This window comes from Callorhinchus milii, unplaced genomic scaffold (assembly GCF_018977255.1).
Source record: "Callorhinchus milii isolate IMCB2004 unplaced genomic scaffold, IMCB_Cmil_1.0 Scaffold1, whole genome shotgun sequence".
NCBI classification, from domain to species: Eukaryota; Metazoa; Chordata; class Chondrichthyes; order Chimaeriformes; family Callorhinchidae; genus Callorhinchus; species Callorhinchus milii.
In genome coordinates, this window is record NW_024704742.1 from 61,123,533 (window position 1) to 61,136,854 (window position 13,322).

The 13,322-nt window shown below is 43.8% G+C and overlaps 1 protein-coding gene across 1 annotated transcript in view; it reads left to right on the forward strand.

The window, feature by feature from the left end:
* The window catches only part of gpm6ab (glycoprotein M6Ab), a 177,157-nt gene that overhangs the window by 44,159 nt on the left and 119,676 nt on the right, over nucleotides 1–13,322 (forward strand). The window lies entirely within an intron of this gene.

Consider the following 13,322-nt stretch of genomic DNA (forward strand, 5'->3'; position numbering starts at 1 on the left):
TTACGTTGGTCACTTAATTCTGAATGAGTTGAAACCTCTGGAGAGTTGTGCTGAGAAGGCCACTGGGGAGACCATTTGAAAACTCGTATTGTTTAGACTGACATTCCAACGCAGCTGGGGTTGCGCTGCACTGTTGGAGGTGGCGTCCTTCAGATGAGTCGATAAACCAAGGTCCTGTCTTTTCAAGTAGTACTGTGGGATCTTTAACATCCACAGGACATTAAAGATCCCATAGTACTATTTGAAAAGAGAAGGGAGTTTCTCCCAGTGTCCTGGCCAACAATCCCCCAATACAAAACTTGTCATTTGTTTCTTGGCTGTTTGTGGGACATTGATATGCTCAATTAGGTTGCCATGTTTGCCTACAAACACACAGTTGCTCCACTTTGCAGTAAATTCTGCGAAGTGGTTTGTGATGTCCCTCTGACATGAAAGACGCAATATAAAATGCAAAGATTATTATTAAGATGGTTTCAGTTTTTATGACATTCCAGATTTTAATGTCAGGCAGTCAGAACTGTAGCAATTCTAGAAATGGTTGATACCAGGGAGGTAGAGTTTAGTCTACTTAATATCTGTTTACATCTGGACACTAACATCCAGAGGTTAACACTGGATTACTAATGTCACCAAGGGGCAGCATGCGGGTGAGGCAGAGGACCAAGGATGAACCTGTGGGGGATGCCAGAGGTGTTTTATGGGTATTTTTGTCCAGTGAAATTTTTTAAGCAGCTGCTTAATTTCCAGGCTATTTATTTATATTTGGTAATGAAGGCATTCTGGCATCTTCATTTCTTGTGCGAGCCACTAAACTTGATTCAGGGATCTGAACACTTAAGGTACTGTATGGAAGTTGATTCCTTGGACTTTTTTTTCTGGCCAGTCTAAATAATCTCACACTCGCACAGATGCGATGGGCCAAATAGCTGCCTCTTGTCCTGTAGAATTTCCAATATCATATTGATTCTGTGTGTTCAAAAATTCAAATGATTTTAATTATTCATACACACTTCCTTTGCTTAATCTAGCTCCTTCCCCTGTCCTTTTGTGTGACTGTTCTTTCTCTCTGCACGGTACAAGATTATTTTGAATTTAGCCCAAGCACACAATATCCTGTGTAACACCCAAGCAAGACTTGAGGGGAAATAAAATATTATTCCTTCGTAACTAATATCTTGCAAGCCCTTGTGTGGGTTTGTAAATTATGAGCATTCAGTTTGGCTTTATCTTCCAACCCCTAAAATATTCAAATTGTCTCATTTTGAATCTGAAGAATGGAAATATAGGGGGACAGAGAGATAATTACAGTGCATAAGTGGTGTCAATAAAAGCAAATTAGCTTAATTTCACATTTACAATAACAACAAATTACATTTGTTTAGCTCCTTTCATGTCAGAAGAACATCCCAATGCGCTGAACAGTCAGGAATTTGGACCTGAGCAGGGATGAATCCAATGGATTTGGACCCATGCCTGGTGAGTGAAGGAAGCGGACAGATTGATATGGTGTTAGCAGGTCACATATGTAGTAAAGGAGCAAGGCCATGGAGAGCCTTGAAGGCAAAGCGAGAATTTTGAACTCTATCCTCAGGGGAGATGCGGAGCCAGTGGAGTCAGGCGAGAGTGAGGGTGACAGGGTTGCGTAGGATCTGAACCAGTTAAGGACAGAACCATGAAGGTTGAGGTGAGAGGAGAGGCAGTGTAGGAGGATAGAGTAGTCAACGGTATCAAAGGCAGCAGAGAGGTTGAGGGGACAGGAGACAGAGAGAGCCCTGGTCACAGTTGGACAGAATATCATTTGTCACTTTGACAAGGGCTGTGGAAACCTGATTGGGGGGTGGGTTTGTATAGCGAATGGTGGGGGGCGAAGGTAGGAAGCAATGACTCATTCCAGGACCTTGGAAAGGAAAGGGGGTTTGGAGAAGGGGTGGTAATTGGAGAGCAGGGATGGGTCCAGGGCAGGTTTTTTGAGGATAACAGTGATGACGGCTGTTTTTAAAGGGGTGGGAATGGTGCCAGTGGACAAGGAGAGGTTGATGATATCTGAGTAGAGGGGCAAGAAGATGGAAAGGGGTAGGGATGGGATCGGGGGTGAAGGTGGTGGGTTTTATGTGGGTTATAATGATCGTGAGAGAGGTGGGGCAGGTTCATAGGTGTAGTGGGAGGGATGGGTAGGTGCTGGAGTGTCAGGGGGAGATGTGGAGTGGGTGAGTGGTGATGTGGTTGGAAGAGTAGAGGAGACTGAGTGGATCCCCTTGATTTTGGTCTTGAGGAAGTCCAGCATTTCGTTGGAGTTGGAGGAGAGGAGCAGCAAGGCGTGAGAGTTTGAGCAGAGAAGCCGGTTGGTGGTGGAGAAGAGGAGCCTGGGGTTGTCCTTGGCTTTCAAGATTATCTTGGAGCGGAAGGACGATTTAGAGTAGGTGAGGGCAGAGCAGTACGTTTTGATGTGGTCCAACCCAAGAGGCTTGTGCTGTTGACAGTGAAGTGTGTGCACTAATGTGTTGCTGTCGAGGCAGTGTTGAGTTTTATTGACTGCCTTAATAATCTTTTAATGGAATGACACAAGTTAGTTTGTTTCCTAATTTATCAACCAGGCTAGTAAATGTTTCCAAAATCTGTCAGTAAATTTTCACCTTTAGAAAATAGATTTATTGATTAAAATCTTTAATCAATGAATTTAATGTTCCACCTAAATGAACGTGCTAATACAGTATTATAGTTTTGTTTGCCAGACTTAATTTTACGCGGATAATGTATTATCATGTTTCATCCACCTCCCCACCTCTCTGCCCTGCTTTTCCCCCCTTCTCCTCAACACACCCCCTTTGCTCAGCCAGCTCTGGCCTCCTGCATGTCCGTTGGCTCCTCCATTGTTAGCTGTGCTTTCAGACATCACGGCCCCAAATTCTGGAATTCTTTGCCTCAATCCCTCCATCTTGCTCCCACCTTGCTAATGTTCAGGTCACAACTGAAGACTTTCCTCTTTGACCTCACTGCTTGAAGGTGGTGGGTGGCTAGTTTGAGATTACAAATCAAGTGGTAGTACAACAACAACAACAGTAGGTGAACCTGACCCGCTCTGCCTTCCCTCATCTCCATAACATCACCTGATTCCGCCACTACCTCACCCCTCAGGCCGCTGAAACTCTTGTTCATGCCTTCATCACCTCCAGGCTCGACTATGCAAATGTCCTGCTTGTCGGCCTTCCCAACTCCTCCCTCCACAGACTGCAGATAATCCAGAACTCTGCAGCCTGTGTCCTTTCCCGCACCAAATTCCATGACTCCATCTCCCCCATTCTCGCCCGACTCCATTGGCTCCCTATCCTTCAGAGGAACCAGTTCAAGATCCTGGTCCTCACCTAGAAAGCCCTCCATGGCCTCGCCCCACCCTATCTCTGTGACCCCCTACCAACCCGCCCGCTCCCTCTGCTCACCCGGCTCTGGCCTGCTCCACGTCCCCTGACCCATCCGCCTCACCATTGGCAGGAGAGCCTTCAGCCAGTCTGCCCCCAACCTCTGGAATTCCATCCCCCAGTTACTCCGCCTCGCCCCTTCCTTCGCCTCCTTCACGTTCCGCCTCAAGACCCTCCTCTTCGACCATGCCATCGGTCACCCTCCTTCCCCTCCTCTCACTTCTCCCCCACCCCCCCCGACTCCAGCTCAGGTCTGAAATGCTGTACACTGTCCAACGCCTTGGGACATCCTCCCAACGTGAAAGGCGCTATACAAATGTAATCTTGTTGTTGAAGACTACTGGACACGTTCTAGAATCCTCCAGCCTCATACAAGAGGTTGAATCTCCTCTTGTCCACTGGGTGATTGTTGTCATTTTTCTCGGTTGTGTGGAGAAGCCTTTCAGCACAAAATGGTTCTGTGGTGGTGGAAGTAAATTCAACACAGACACCAAAATGCTTTGCGGAATTGAATATTTCTCTCCTTGCTTGTCAAGTAGCTTCTGTCAGATTATATTTTGGAAACAAAACTTTTTTAAAAGCAGAATCTGCCCCGAAACCCTGCTAAGAAATTGCCAAGTGTCAGTCACTCAATGTTGCTTGGAATGTAGACGGTAGAAGTTTTAGTTGTGATTGCACAACCTTTTCCATCTTAATTGGTATTTTTTTCTTTGTTCTTTCAGTTCTTTCTACTTTTTCTAAATATTTTTATTCCTCATGGCTTTTCAGTTTGGCCCTTATTGGTTTCTCAGATAGTTGCATAGATGAAATGTATGTCCTTGTTTTAAGCTGAATTTCCAGTTTATAATGTTGCAAAATATAATAATAATATTCTTGCTTTTGACATAGCCCCAGATCACTGCTTCGAAACATCTCAAAGCGCTTCATAAAATATAATAATAAAATAAATAATGATCCTTGCATTTGATATTGTGCCATATCACGTCATTGAGACATCTTAAAGTGCTTCACGGGATGTACTGTAAAGTGTTGTGGCTGTATTTTGTGAGCGAAAGGGGGCAGCTAATTGAGCCCAGCAGTCATAGATTAAGTGACCAAATTATTATGTTTTTTTAAGGAATTATTAGCCCCGGAAAAACGATCCGCCTATCGACTAACAACTGGGTTCCGACTTACTGCTAGGTAAACAGAAGTATGTGGAGTAAGGAAATTTGCCCAACGTTTTGGCCTGCCCAGGATCGAACCCCGGTCCTCTCGCTTGCGAGGCAAGTGCTCTAACCACTAAGCTACAGGACTCCATGAGTATTGCTTCACTCTTTTTATGCTGATCCCAGTTCGAAAAAATGCTGGTTTATTTTTCACAAATTTATATACATATATATTCACAATATCTTTGCCAGATCATATGAAGCTGAACTGTCCATCCAGGCTATTTTTTGTGTTTGACATACTGGTCTTATCACCTTCTGCATCGACTATTCCAATGCCCTCCTCGAAGGTCTCCTAACTCCACTCCCCACAAGATCCAACTAATTCAAAACTTCGCCACCTGTATATTCACTTGCTGAAGCCCCATCACATCAGCCTCCACTGGCTACATATCACAGATCAGATCAGGATCAAGATCCTCACACTTGCCTAGAAAACTCTTCATACCCTGGTACCTCCCTACCCCTCCGACCTGCTTACTCCACCTTCTTCCGCCTCTGCTTGGCAGGCTCCAGTCTCCTGCTTGTCCTTTGTGCCCTCTGCATGGTGGCTGTGCTTTCAGCCACTATACCCCCAAACTTTCGCACTTATCCCTCAATCCCTCACCTTGTCCGAGCCTTCCCCATTTTCAGATCACGTGTGAAAACCTTGTTCTTCAAATGGGTTTATGGTCACCTCCCTGCTCTCCTTGTCTCGGTGTCAGGCTCTGCCTGACGTTAAGTGCTCAGACCCTGCCTGCGTGAATGGAGCTTTATAGATACATGTTGTAGTAGTACATTTCGTTTTGATAAATTTATACAATTATTTTAATTTGACTGACGGGTTCCAGGTAGATGGCTGACCAGACACTGGCTAGAGGCTTGAGTAAACTGACTTGACATGAGAGATGTCATGGCCCCTTGTCATTTAAATGGGATTTATTTAAATGTTTGGTGCTGCTGCTTTGTGAATTATAGAACTAGACGTACCAGTAACAGAGCGGATGTGTTAACATTATATAAGCTCTCACCCCATGATCTCCTGCAGTAACATGACAGACCTGGTTGATACGTGATTAAATCATTTGCTACAATAGTCATTTTGAAGGTTATAAGAAAGTTACCTTTGATTAATTCAATCACGTGTGGAATTTCAAAGGATTCAATATAAAACCATTTTCTAAGGTATTCTGACAAATGACACTTGCTCAAATTTAGTGTTTCTTTATCAGAGTCGTTTCATTCTACAATGTTAATTTTTATTTAAGAAGCTAATTTCCCCTAAATGGGCATTTTTGTAATCGCTGGTAATTGTGAATGCCAAGAAATGAGTAGCGCCTCTTTTAATGAGATGATTTTAATTTGCTACTCGGGTGATTTTTACTAAGCTGACCCTGGAGTGATAGTTCATTTGCAAATGCGTTGTGCTGCTAATGCAGACTTTGACATGAAAGTGTCAAACCAGCCAGTTATCAAAAAAAAGCTGCTGCCTGTAGCTATGCGAATGATTTCCGAATCTTAATAAAAAGCAATTTAGCTATTCAGAAAAAAANCATAAACTTTTATGATAACCTTTTAAAAGCAGTTTTATTGCATATTATAGTGTTATGGCTTCTGTTGAAAATACAATTTAAAAAATGAATCTGCAGATCGTTCGTAACCGGGGGTTGGGGGAATGCCTTCTCAATCTGTAAAAATACAGGTTGTTAAGTTAATGCTGCTGAATACATCATTGCTATTGTACAGCCCATGTGTTCTCACAGATCTTTAATGGAGGCAAGCTTATAAATGAAGGCAAGCATCAGATCCATTTTGAAGCGTATCAAACTGTGCGTGTATTTTTATGCAGTTGATTTTGAAGCAAAGGGAGTGAAAATCAATCGTATCACATCCCAGAGCAAAAGGAAATGGCTTAAGGTGATTAGGGTGTTTTTTCTTGTACATAGTGATATAAAAATAATCCTTGCCCTTGATATGGAGCCTTACCACATTGGCTTAAAGCAATTCACAGGATTTTACTGTCTATTTGCAGGCAAATGCGGCAGCTAATTTCTGCACAGCAATGTCCACAAATAGCTATGAAGTGAATGACCAATTTTATTTTGAGGATTGTTAGCCAGGCAGTATTATTGTGTAGATTAGAACAAAGCTTAGGTATTCTGATGGTACTGAAATTTTTTTGTACAGGGATAATGCAGGAAGAGAGTAAGAATAAGGTACATGTGTGTAGATTTAACTTTGTAATTTATTAGTATGATGCTTATTTCAAATTTAAAAAAGCTTTCTGGTAGTTTGTAAATTTTATTTACAAGACAGATCATAGCCTTGAGATCAGGAATTCAACTACCTTCTCAGTAGCTGGAACATAAGGTCCAACAACAACAACAAATTACATTTGTACAGTGCCTTTCATGTCGAGAAGACTTCCCAAGCCCCTGGACAGTCAATCTTCCTCACCCGAGCTGGGAGTTAAGATCAGGAGCAGTGGAGGGCCGAGAGGCTGATGGAAGTTGTGATCGAAGAGGACGATCTTGAGACTAGGCTTGAAGGAGACGAGGGAGGGGGCAAGATGTAGGAACTAGGGGATGGAATTCCAAAGGATGGGGCAGAAAGGCTGTAAGGCTTGACTGCTGATGGTGGGGCGGGCAGTAGGTTTGGAGTCCTGTAGCTCAGTGGTTGGAGCACTCGCTTTGCAAGTGAGAGACCTGAGTTCAATTCCAGGCAGGGTGAAACCTTGGGCAAGTTTCCTTACTCCATATGCCTAATAATAATCCCTCCAAAACAAAACAATAATAAATTGGTCATTTTCAATCTACGACTGTTTGTGGGACATTGCTTTACGCAATTGGCTGCCGCGTTCGCCCACAAATATACAGTCAATTCACTTTACAGTGTGTTCTGTGAAGCGCTTTGGGACGTCCTCCCGACGTGAAAAGCGCTATATCAAATGCAAGGATTATTATTATTATAGGTGGAGATGTGTAGCAGGCTGGAGCCTGCTGAGCAGAGGGAGCAGATAGGTCGGTATAGAATGAGAAATGTCTCACTCCCCAGGTCAGTGCCTTGGATAGGTCACTTTGGTTGCAACAACACCAGAAGAGCTGATAATAATGTTTTTCTTAACAACAGCTTTATGCCATCTTGGATTTTTATTTTTAAAAATCTTTGCTCTTGAGACCAAGTGAAGTACAGATGCTGTAAGACTGTCACAGATGACGAGTGGACCCATAACTGCCTTGCATTTGCATTAATTGTTCTTTTAAATCACAATTAATTCACACATGTCACATTATTATGTAGATATTGTCTTGTTTTATTGCTGATTTTCTTGATCAAATTAAGTTGTGCACTTCGATGGAGTGCACATTCTCTCACAATTCCCAAGGGTTCCATCCTCGGTCCTTTTTATTTTTCTTACCTGTATACTCGAAATTCATATGCATGCGGATCACTCTTAACAACAACAACATTACAGTTATAGAGCGCCTTTCACATCAGGAGGACGTCCCAAAGCGCTGAACTGTCAGGTGTCGGGGCCCGAGCATGGGGGAGGGGTGGTTCATGGGTGAGGGAAGGCAGAGAGATGGGAGGGAGACCAAAGGCACGATTGAAGAGAAGGGTCTTGAGACTGGCCTTGAAGTAGGCAAGGAAGGAAGTGAGGCGAAGGGACCGTGGGATGGAGTTCCAGAGTGTGGGGGCAGAGAGGCTGAAAGCCCGGCCACTGATGGTAGGGCAGGAGACATGGAGCAGGCTGGAGCCCGCTTAACTCTACTTCAACCCTCGACTCCAGGACCATGCTGTCCTAAATCACTACCTATCAGGCATCAAATAATAATAATTCATAGCTCTTTCATGTTGGGAGAATGTCTAAGAGCATTTCACTGGATTTACTGCAAAGTATAATGACTGTACTTCTCAACTTTGAATGTTGACAAGATGGAAGCCATACTCTTTGGCTCTCGTCAGTGTCTAAAATCTCACGGCTCTCACCTCCTCCGTCTACCTGACCTCGCCCTAAAACTCTCCGAACCCGTACGCAACCTAGACGTCAGGTACGACCCCCAATTATCCTTCCTCCCCCACATCCGGTCCTTCACCAACACCGCATTCTTCCACCTCCGATGCATCGCCCGTCTCTGCCAATAGCTTTCCCCAAATGACGCTGAAACCCTGGTCCATTCCTTTGTCACCTCTCGGCTGGACTACTCTGATGCCCTCCTCACCGGTCTCCCATCCACTACCATCCATAAAATCCAAATCATTCAAAACTCTGCCGCCCGCATTCTCACCCACACAACACTCCTCTCCTCGATCACCCCAGTCCTTGCCAGACTGCACTGGCTGCCTTTCCCAGAGAGGATCGACTTCAAGATCCTCACCCTTGTCTTCAAATCCCTGCACTCCTCTGCAACCCCTATCTCTCTGACCTGTCTCCTCAAAACAGTACCCATTGACTTCGTTCCTCTGGGTCTGGCCTCCTCCTCGTCCCCTGAGTCCTCCACTCTGCCCTCGGCGGCTGTGCCTTCAACCACTATGCCCCGAGGCTCTGGAACTACCTTCCTCACTCCCTTCGCCTCACTCCCTTCCTTCCCATTTTCACGTATCTGCTGAAGACCTTTCTTTTCGACCGCGCCTTTGGTCACCTTCCTCCCCCTCCCCCTGGCTCGGCCCCGGGATCGGTTACTGTAAAGCGCTCTGAGATGCCGTCTGGCGTGGAGGGCGCTCAATAAATCCAAGTTGTTGTTGTTGTACTTGTGTAACCAAACGTGGCAGATAGTTTGTGCAGAGCAATGATCTACAAACAGCCAAAAATTGAATGACCTGGAAGTTGTATCTGGGAGTTTGTAGGCAGGACAGCGGGAGAAACTTTCTTTTCAAACGATACTGTACCGTTCACCTGAACAGGCAGACGAGATCTCGCCTCAATGTCATGTGAAGGACAGCATGGCACCTCCAACAATGCAACAATCTACACCACCGCCCCCACCCCAGTACTGCCAGACTGGATGAGCCTGAAACCCAGATGTGGCCTTAAACCCATAACCTTCTGACCCAGAGGTGAGAGTGATACTAACTGAGTCAGGCTGACACCCTGGATGGATCTCAGCAACCTTCAGTCTTTCGTGCCTCCCACCAGCACCTCCTTGGCTTTGGCTCCGACATCAGCTTCTCTTATTGTTCACTGAGCTTAGTTATTGCCTTTGTTCCTCCGGGTCTGACCTCCTCCTTGTCCCCCAAGTCCTCTGCTCACCCTCGGCGGCTGTGCCTTCAGTCACTATGCCCTGAGGCTCTGGAATTCCCTTCCTCACTCCCTTCGCCTTGCCCCCTCGCTTCCTATTTTCAGGTCTCTGCTGAAGACCTTTCTTTTCGACCGCGCCTTTGGTCACCTTCCTCCCCCTCCCCCGGCTCGGCCCCGGGATCCGTTAGTGTGAAGCGCTCTGAGACATCGTCCGGCGTGGAGGGGGCTGTATAAATCCAAGTTGTTGTTGTAGCTCTCTGACCTACTGACTCCCTACGAGCCTGCCCGCTCCCTCCGTTCATCGGGCTCCGACCTGCTCCATGTCTCCCGCCCGACCTGCCCTACCATTGGTGGCCGGGCTTTCAGCCTCTCTGCTCCCACACTCTGGAACTCCATTCCATGGTCCCTTTGCATCGCTTCCTCCCTTTCCTCCTTCAAGGCCGGTCACAAGACCTTTCTCTTCGACCGTGCCTTTGATCTCCCTCCCATCTTTCTGCTTCCCTCACCCCTACAACACCCCCCGCCCCAGTGCCCGGGCCCCGACACCTGACTGTTCAGCGCTTTGGGACGTCCTCCCGACGTGAAAGGCGCTCTATAAATGTAATTTTTGTTGTTGTTGTACATAATGTGATATGTTGGCATCTTGTCTTTCAAACCCTCATCCTGAACCAAAGCTACTTCTCCACCTTCAGTATATCACCCAGCTTCATTCTCACTACACCTTTAATGAAACCAAAATCCTCCTTCAAGTATTTGTGGCCTCCTGACTGGAGATGCAAACGTTTTATTTGCCGACCTCCTAAGCTTGATCCTCAACAAGCTCTTAACTCTTCCTCAATGGAAGTAATGTATTTCTACAGTGATACTATCCAGGAGATTTATCCATCTGCAGGGTATTGTCTGAATATTTCCAAAAGGACTCCACGTCTTTTGGAAAGTATTAGGCAATGTTTCAGAAAGGCTTAAAGTTTGAGCGTTGGTTGTTGATCCATAATATTTTCAAGAAAATGTACTGTAGGAAACCCAGTTAATCTTAGTTAAAATGCAGTCCTAGATTTAGTGTCATATAACAGAGTCGCTTCTGTTTTGTAGACAGTTTGCACTTCACTGCATTGAGATGGGGGGTCAATGATCACTCTCAATAAACCTGTCTGTAAATTGACTGACTGACTTTCAATAATGGAACAAAGTTAGTCTTAATAAACCGTTAGTTATCCTGGATGAGTTGTAACTTCTTACTGCTAAATGTCATCAAGACTGATGCTCTTCTGCATGGCTTCTGTCAGCTCCTTGTCATCTCAAATGCTGGCTGCATTGATCTGCTTGGATGCTCACTACACCTCATGGAGCCGGTGTGGAATCTTGGTGTTTTGTTTGACCCCCATCTGTTTTTCGAACCTTGTTAATAAGTAGTATCTGATTGTACATAAGTAAACTGTTGTGCAAGGAAAAACAGCCACTCTGGTTTGGAGCTGTTTCCTGGCTCTTTGAAAATGCCTGAAATGTCAGATTTGTTTAAATTCCTAAATTGTATCCCATTTTGTCCTTGATTTGTGTGATCTTCTGCACTCGCACATTTTCTGTGTAAGATGTTTTAATTGTACTCTTAAAACTACCCAACAAAATAAGTAAACAAAGATCAGGATATCAATTTGTGTAAAGTCCATGCCAATAGTTTTTCTTTATAATGAATGCCAATGAATTTTAAAAAAATATTAATACATAGACCTCCACTGTCTACTCATGTGCAGTACCTCCGACTGAAATCTGCTATTTAGCTTCTAGATATGAAACCAAAATGAACTCGGTAATGAAGTTATTGGAATTTCTCCTTTTATTTTGACTTTAATTTAGCTCTATTCATTTTGATGAACTTTCTCCTTCTTTTTCTACTTGGTGTCTGTTACCTTCATACTTAAACACTGTTGTTTGCCTGGTTTAGCCATGAAGTGGATATGTTATGTGTAGCATTAATTTTGCCTGAAGGGGATTATCTTCCTGCAACAACCCACTGACCTAACGTACTGCATGCTCTTGTAGCTTTAAACACATTTCATGATTTGAAATAGACTACAAGGTTCACCTCCAGAATGACTAAGACTGAAAAGCATATGTTAGGCATTTCATTTAGATTGGATTGTTATGTTGTCAGATCTTAATCTAGTAGAAATTGTGAAATTAACTGGAACAATCTCACAAAATCTCTAGCTCTGACAAAGTAATAAATAATCCTTGCATAAGACCTTGCATAGATCTTATGAGCAGGGACTGGAGGAACTGGAACTTATTCCATTGGAACAGAGAAGGCTGAGGGCCAAACTGATAGATATCTTCAAAATTATGACGGGTTTTTATAGGCAATAGGTAGAAATTATTTCAACTGGTCAGTAAGTTTGACTAGAGGTCATGAATTTAAACAAACAAGCAAATGGGGAGGTTAGAAGAATTCTATTCATGCAGAATAGTTAGAATGTGGAATATCCCATGGGAGCGATAATTGAGGCAGAATCCATATTAGCTTTCAAAAGGGGACAAAATAAATACTAAGAAGTAGTAGGCTAAACAGCAAGTAAATAGGACTGAAAGAATTGCTCTTCAAAGAGCCAGCACAGACACAATGGGCCAAATGGGCTGCCTTCTGTGCTGTTAATTTCGATGGTTCTATTTTCATATAACACCTTTCATATTAGTCTCAAAATGCTTCACAGCATTCACTGTAAAGTGCAGTGATTTGTATTTTTTATACAGGTCAAGTGTATCATTCACTTCATGGCTGTTTACTGTATGCAAATTGGCTGCTGTGTTTGCCTATAAAATAGTACTCATTTTACAGTAAATCCTGTGAAGCGCTTTGAGACTTTGACCTAAGATTACTGTACCAAAAGTAAGGATTATTATTTAAATTGATAATTGGAGTTGGCTATGGCGACTCTTCTACCCTTTTTCTTTACCCAGTTGGTGTACTAGATGCATGTTTTCTATCACTTTAATTTTTGCGCTAAGTGCAACCTGTTTTACATTTAAATTTAATTCCCCAAATTCTGACCTGTGTGAATGGTTCCTCTGAACGCATGAGTTTAGTAGCCATATTATTCACAAACTACAATGCCTGTATTTTCTCACTGTTACATTTGCATTATCTAAACAGTCCTAAAATTTGATTTTGTTTTTCCTTAGCTTGCAGTGCTGTGCACTCGTATATCTAAATAATGCTTGAAGCACACAGTTAGTTGTTCAGTGGACGTTGAGAATAAATGGAGGTTTCGCTCCCTGTGCTTATTCCAAATTGTGTTCACGTAACTATCTCTTATCTCCTCAGCTGGCTGAAATTTAAAATTGCTAATTTATTTCCACTCTGCAATTTCATTCAAAACCAGGTACAAGCTTCCACAAGTGATTCAAGTGTACTATCACTCAACTTACATATTGTATTTCCCAAAGCTACTGCTGTATTCTGGTAGAATTTCTGCAGTGTTCCGA